General features: G+C 39.6%; 1 long non-coding RNA gene across 1 annotated transcript in view; it reads left to right on the forward strand.

Moving 5' to 3' along the window:
* The window catches only part of LOC107838613 (uncharacterized), a 31,985-nt gene extending 26,241 nt beyond the window's left edge, over positions 1-5,744 (forward strand). Inside the window, exon 3 of the long non-coding RNA XR_001664699.1 lies at positions 5,127-5,744. This is a non-coding gene — a long non-coding RNA (uncharacterized LOC107838613). The remainder of the gene's footprint in view (positions 1-5,126) is intronic.
* The last annotated feature ends 1,619 nt before the right edge of the window (positions 5,745-7,363 follow it).

The following is a 7,363-nucleotide window of genomic DNA, read 5'->3' on the forward strand; positions in this document are numbered from 1 at the left end:
CAAAGCTTTTTCTCCGAGCTGCATTCAGCCAGTGTAAGGACCAAAGAGCTGTGGCGACGGGCTCCATTTTCCAAGTTTTAGTGAGAAGGAGAGCAGCAGCGTTCTGGATCAGAAATATTCTAGTGGTTGGAGAAAGATTTTCAATCTTTCTCTGACTGTTAGATTTTGTCACTGTTGAAAAGTGACAAAATCCTGAGAGTGTGAGTTAGCAAAATGAAAACAGTTTAACTCGAACAAGTCCACCCACACCCCTGCCGACCTCACTATGGACAGAGGTGTAAGAAAATGGATGGATGGACGGACAAATCTAAGCATCATTTTCCGCTTGAATTCTGTTAGCAGCTTCCGAACCGTAATGTTTACATAAAACAAACAATCTCACAGAGCAAATATTGACTAGATAAATTCTGACACATATTCTTAATGTAAATGGCAACTTTTTTTTTCTTTTTTCTTTTTTTTGTTGTTGCTGCATATAATGGTTCTGGTGCACAGGCGACCTCAGCAAACATTATTTTATTCCTTTTCAACATTTACTAGTAAAAATCTCCATTAATGCCTATAAAATATTCACACCTTTGCGTAATTTTCCTTTTATGTTGCTTTTACAGCTCAGTCATGATCAACAAAATTAGACTCTTTTTTTTTTATTTAAAAAAACAACAGCTAAATGTCAAAGTGAAAAATGATTTCTATTAAATGCCGACAACGTCCTAAAGGTTCCAGCTAAAGCTATGCAAAAATAGTTTGAAGACAACATGGTGAGAGTTCTGGAGTGGCCCAGTCAAAGCCCAAACCTCAATTCGACAGAGAATTTCTGGCTGGACATGAAGACGGAGCCCGAGCAGAAAAATAAAGGAAATTGCAGCGTCCAGATGTGCAAACTTGATTGAGAGCCATTAAAACGGACTCTGTGCTGTGACTGAAACTAAAATTTGTGTTTCGTCTGTGACTTATTTTCATTAAATTATTTTGCAGAATTCAGTTTTCACTTTGGCATCATAGCTTTTTTAATATCTAAATATTTTTGCTAAAACCCCCCTCCCCCATTTTGTTGATTGTGATATAGATTTGTGAAAGCAAGTTAAAAGGTGAAACACCTAGATGAACTGTTACTAATCCACAACACTGCTGCTCACTTCCTCACTAAAACTAGTGTCTATAAAAACTATGTACTTTTGTCTTTTGTATAGACAAGAAGCAGTCTTCCCTCTCAGAAAGACATTCAGCTAATCTATGGCTGATAGTTATCAGTTGCTTTTTTCCCGTCTGTTGTGTAGGAAGATTTCTAGTCTGAAAGTCTGGAGTAGCACATTCTGTGTCTTAAGACTCCTCTGATCTCAGTGTGTGGATGCGTGTGCGTGTTTGTCTGACATTAGCAGGATAAATAAAAATCAAATGCTGCTTTGAGAGGAGAAAAACATTGCACACCTTTTAAGAAAGCTTTCTTCAAAGCCCCTCAACCAAAGCCAGAATTTCCCTCTTGAAGCATCGGCGAAAGCAAAAACAACCAACATCACATTTATGCTCCTGTTTAGTTACAAAGATGTGTGAGGCTTTTTTTTTTTTTTCCTCTGGAAAAATCCTTGCTGCTGTCGGAGAGCAAACGCATTATCAAAAAAAAGTTTCAAACAAACTACAAACGCAAAGTTAAAATCGCTCAGCTTTTCTTTTCCCTTTTGTCAGAGACTGTTTTTTGCTGTGTTGGTTTCTCTTAAAAGGCTTGCAAATTGTGACAAATTAGCGTCCTCTTAATTTCCTTCCTCATATTTGATGACTGACATTGTTAAGTGGATTCAAGTTGCCATCTTTTGATAATTAAAATCCTACAATAAAAAAAACAAAAAAACAGGATCCCGTGCAGCTAAATGGATTGAACCGTGGTTTTAAAAAAGGCAGGCACGGATAAGGAATTTAAAGATGCTCTTTGTGGCCACATTAGAAATATTTTCTCAGTAACTCTTGTTGGAGGGAGGAGCTTCTTAGTCTGTTTCCAAAGCAGCTTCCACTGCACAGGAGAGAAACAGACATGCGGGGAGAACCAGGAGGAGCTTTTGGCCTATATAGACGCCCTCGTGGGAAAGGCTGAGAATCTTTGATTCTCTTTGAGCAGGCATTTTGTCATGTTTTATATCATTCAACTAATAAAACATAAGTCATTGACTAAAGACTTGGACTCCCTCTGGACTCTGCGCTGTATGGACGTCTTTGATTATCCTCAGACATGCTGCCTCCTCTCACTTCTGCAGATATCTAATGCAAAGTTTACTGCCTAAACATATTCGTTTGTTGTGTATTAGACATACTTGTGACGCTTATGAGAAGATTGTTTTTAATCTATTTGTGAGAGAATTGGGTGTCATCACTCCTTGTAGAGCTCCGCTGTGACTCAAAACTGAGTCCTTGAATTTCTGAGCCCAAAAATAATTAGTGAAATTAAATGATCAAGCTGGAGAAAATTCTGATTAATCAATTCTTTGATATGACACATTAAGTGACTGTAAGTTACATGGTGACAATGAGATATAAAGTTAAACACAATCAGGAGCTTATTTGTATTGAATGAGAGAGACCCAAGATTGGATCCTTGAGGAACCCCACATGTGATTTTAGTTTGCTACGATTATCTTGACTTGCCAAGTGACCAAGACATTTTGCAGAGTACTAAACAATCCCACCTCACACCTTTAAAATGCTGTGGTTTATCCGGTAGTTGGGATTTTATTTAACAGTTTATAAATCTGTTTTATTCCAGCCTCACAGCCTTTAAGTGGCTTTAAATTTAATGTAAATTTGGTGCATCATGGTGGCTTTCCTCCAACCGGTCCAGCAGTGATTTCCCTGCCTGTACACACACATATGCTCTCTAGTTTCTCTGTTGTTTGCAGCTTCTTATTGTTATGAAACGTTTGGTTTCCCTGTAAGTGATTCACCTTAAAATGAAGACACACTTACACAGACAGCGGAGCGTATTGCAGCGCGGCAAAAGGTGAATTTCCGAGCCTGAAATCCTACGGTTTCGCCCCCGGCTGTTTTCTCTGCCTCAGAGACGTTTTAAACTGCGAGATGTGAGGGGGTTGGGAATTTCATTGTTAAGTGGGCTTGGATACAGCTAAGAGCCGAGAGCTGGTGTTTAACAGGACTATTAACAGAGAGATGGGAGATCAATACAGCAAGGTAGAGAGGAGGCCCTGTCTCTGTCACCGTGATGTGTTATTAGTGCCTGACAGAAGAGCGATCTGGCTTCCTTCCAGTTCCCCGGCTTTGTCACGTACTTTGCTCCACAGCAATTATACCAGAAGCCCCTCTTTCCTCTTTAAGCTCCAGATTTAAAGCCTGTAAATAACCATTTCATAAATTACAACATACATTAACAAGTGTTGGAGCACGATGGGCTCCCCTAGCATAACAAATAACACCTTTACCTCCGAGATCTATGCTCTGCCTTTCGAACGACTGCAGTATACAGCTGTGATGCCTCCGAGGTCCTGTATAATGCAGATAGTCTCTCTCTCTCTCTCTCTCTCTCTCTCTCTCTCTCTCTCCTACGTTCGTACTCGCAGCCAGGATTTTAATGTCTTTCCCCACCTTTAGGAACCAAATGATGTTACAGCATACCCCGAGGTACCAAGAGGCTTTACATGACTCCTGTTTCTGATGAATACAGCAGGCATCCCGGGAAGCTCGGCTGCATTCTCATTTCTGAGCTTAGGCAGGAACAGCACAAACCTGCTGCTCTGTTTGACTTGTTAAAAGATGTAACCGCTGGCAGAAATTGATTTTAGCCGATGTCAGAGCACAGGATTACCTCCAAGTGTTATGTTTTTAGAAATTCCTGCAGGATGTCAAGTGAGGTCAAAGAACAGCAGCAGGAGGCCACTGTGTGATAAGATTAAATCCTTCAAATAACCGAGTAAAGTTATTTAAATAAAACAGAAAAATCTTGAATTTGTGGTGAAGACACACTCTTTGAGCATTACATAACAATAACATAACTTAACATTTTTGTGCTGTTTTGTATGTGTGCAGAGCCTGAACAACATAATACAACGGTCACATTTTGCAGAGTCCTAATTACAAACACTTAAAGATAATATGATTCCTTTCCTAACCAAAAAGGCATCACTTCCACAAGTGCAAAAACTAATCTGGTCTTAGTTGCAGATCCATCTTGAGCTTGTCTACGTTTTGTCATTCTATAAACAAAAACTGTCATGTATCTTATTGGGATTTGACGTGATAGGTCATCACGAAGTTTGTCATACATTTGTATGCAGGCCACCTTACTCTAAAAATCAGTGCAACTATTTTCCTTCATAAATCACTTAATTAATTAACCTATTTGTAATTAAATATCTGCATAAGTACAGCAGCAGTTCTGTGATCAGGGATGAAGTTCTAGCAGAACTCAGCTTATCTGAGAATGGAAAGGGCGTGGCTCAGTCCGACCAAAACAAGACCAGCCACCTGCATGAGCAAGGAGAGGATTAATCTGAAACATGCACAATCAGAGAAGCCTCCAAACTGGACCAAACTCTTCCTGGAAAGGCAGCAGGGTCCAAGTCCAATGAATTTGTATTTGCGAAGAATGCTGGGAATACATTTTTGCTCTGGATGTGCAAAGGCAGTGGAGAAAACCCCCAAAGGGTTAACACTCATCTGGTTTTCCTTTGCAAAGTATTTCAAAAGCCATGTTTATCATTCTGGTTGCTGGTCTACGGCACAAAAGCACACATTCGAGTTAACAGTTGTAACATGATAACTTGCGAAAAAGTTCAAGGGCTTCGAAGACTAATTAAAATAATCAAAATGCAACAAAAGGATGAGTCAGAAGGGAGGATCAGGAAGGAATTAACTCAGCATTGCGTTTGAGTTAATAATCTCATCAATAATCTTATTGTGGTCACATCATTAAAGTAAAAATTGATTGACGTTTACCATTTTGCATTTAATTACATATGCTAAAGGTGCCTCCTGCTTCTTATCTCATCTGCAAACTAACCCAATTAAGAGATTCCAGCATGGCAAAGACTGGAAGAGCGAAAAACCTCAGTAAAAGAAAACTCAGACGCACTCTTGGCTGACGGTTTTCTGAAAAAACACACCGTTTGTTTCTGATTCTTCAGGTTGCCAATGCTCGGCGTAAAAGCTGCAGACAGGATGAAACGGAATGGATTTTCTGCTGGTTTCCCAGACTGGATCCTATTGACTTTTCCCAACATATAAGTTATGGATGTAAGAGGCCTGGGATGATAGTGCCAGTTTTGCGTGTTTATATTTTTAACGCTCTGGCTCAGACTGCAGCATTCCTTAGCACTGCTTTAACCTTTTTGGAGCATTGCACAACTAAATATTTGATGTTATTATTATTATTTTTTATTTTTTTTTGTTTTAAGAAAAGTCAAAGTAATTCCTCCTCTTTCCGTCTCGCCTGGAACAGAGTGCAGCTCCGGTATGAGTTTGTCCTCCAGATGTCTCTGTGAACTCCAGATGCTCTCTGACGCTTTTCTCCCACAATCATCCCTCTTCATTCCCACTAACAATTAGATAATGAAATATTGATTTTTAGTTAGATTCATATTGATGCTATTAGCTTTGCATTGATAAATTACTGATGCTGGAGGCCAGAGCAGGAAGACATTACTGTGTGTTAATCTGATGGATATACCTGCTTCTTCCTGCTTGGCTCTGCTCGTGCTGCCACAGCGGCGGGTTGTTGCTGCATATAAATGTCTTTCATAACATTACCTCCACTATATGGATCCCCATATAGTGGAACCATATAGTGGTTCCACTATAGGCAACATGGCGAACTTGCACATGAAATAAAGTTGAAATATTTCCTTTATTTCAGCTCTATTTCATGTGCAATTCACCACCGATTTACAGAAATACAGTTTCTTCACTGTCAAAAATGCTCATGTCCTGACGATGTTGGTACTTTATGTTTTTAATTGCTCTAACCGTCAGGGTGTTTAAAAATAGGATTTGCAGTTGCATGGTGTGTCCAGTGAAATCTACTTCCTGTTGACCACCTGTCTGAGGAGACCCTCAATGTTTTTTATCCTTCTGGATCTTCAGTGATGTTTAAAGACCTTAAACTGAGACAGTGTCACTCCAAACCTAATTTGGTTAATCAAATCTGATACGGTTTTGTTCCACAAATCTTAAAAGAGTGCGCCAAAAATATGACTTGAACTCAAAACATCAAAATGACTTCCAGCGCGGAGGAAAACACTGACTCTTGAACCGAGTCTTTTGCTTTTGCAGAAATACAAAATGTGGGGAATAGATCGTGACAGCTGTCAGTCCCATCGGCCACCAGAACATCTCCCCACTCAGCTCGGCGACACGCAGGCGTCTCCCTGTCAGACGGCATATACCACAGCGGCTCTATCCGCTCCGAGTAGCCTGACATTATCTACTCCGAGACCCTTTGGCCGCGTCGCAGCTCTCTTGCTGGTGGCACGGCGAACATGATCCGTGATGTCTCGCAGGCAGCAGGAACTGATGCTGTCACTCCACCAAGATATAACACAAGTCGCCGGCAAATGCATGGTGACAGGGACATGTGGGCTCACCAGTGGGCCCACTTGGATGTGAGTCATGGTGTGAGGACCATGTCTTATGAGCTCGCTTGGTAGTAACAGCAACTACAGGTGCTGAACAACAGAAATGATTAAAAGTACAATTGTAAGCTGACTTTGAGGGAGTCGATTTGGTTTTGAATAAGTTAAAGGTCTAAAAGTTTGCGGTTTGCATAAAACCGTAGAGCAAAGAAGACTCGAATCATAGATGAAGTCCAAGTAAGGAAAAACACTGAACTCTTGAGTGCAAATGGGAACTGGAAACGCTTTTGCCTCATTTGTTGATGTAGTCTGCCACCTACTGGTAGAAGTATAACTGCAACAAGGATGAACCTCGTAATCATTACTATCATCTTAATGAATACCTTTCTTAAGCTTATGTAAGAAAAAAAAAATAAAGTAAGGCACAAGATGATAAAAATGAAACTATAGGGAAATGTGTTTTCTATTTGTTCAATACTATCCTCAGTTATTATTAGTAAGTCAGTAATTATGCGCCCTTTAACCATCTGATTTTTAAATCTGATTTTTTCAGTATAATGTTACGACATGAACTACCACATGCATATGTGGATAGACCAATCAATTCGACTTTTTATTTGTAGAAAATATATAAATTTGCTTCTTTTTTGTTTTTAAATAGACAAAAATTTGCTGTTGGGTTCTGTTACTAGCACATGTACTTTAATCTGGTCATGTAATAATTCAGCGCAAATAGTGATTAAATGCAAAAACATATTGACACGACATATTTACACTGCATTACAAACAATACT

Source organism: Poecilia formosa, unplaced genomic scaffold (genome assembly GCF_000485575.1).
Source record: "Poecilia formosa unplaced genomic scaffold, Poecilia_formosa-5.1.2 Scaffold286, whole genome shotgun sequence".
NCBI classification, from domain to species: domain Eukaryota; kingdom Metazoa; phylum Chordata; class Actinopteri; order Cyprinodontiformes; family Poeciliidae; genus Poecilia; species Poecilia formosa.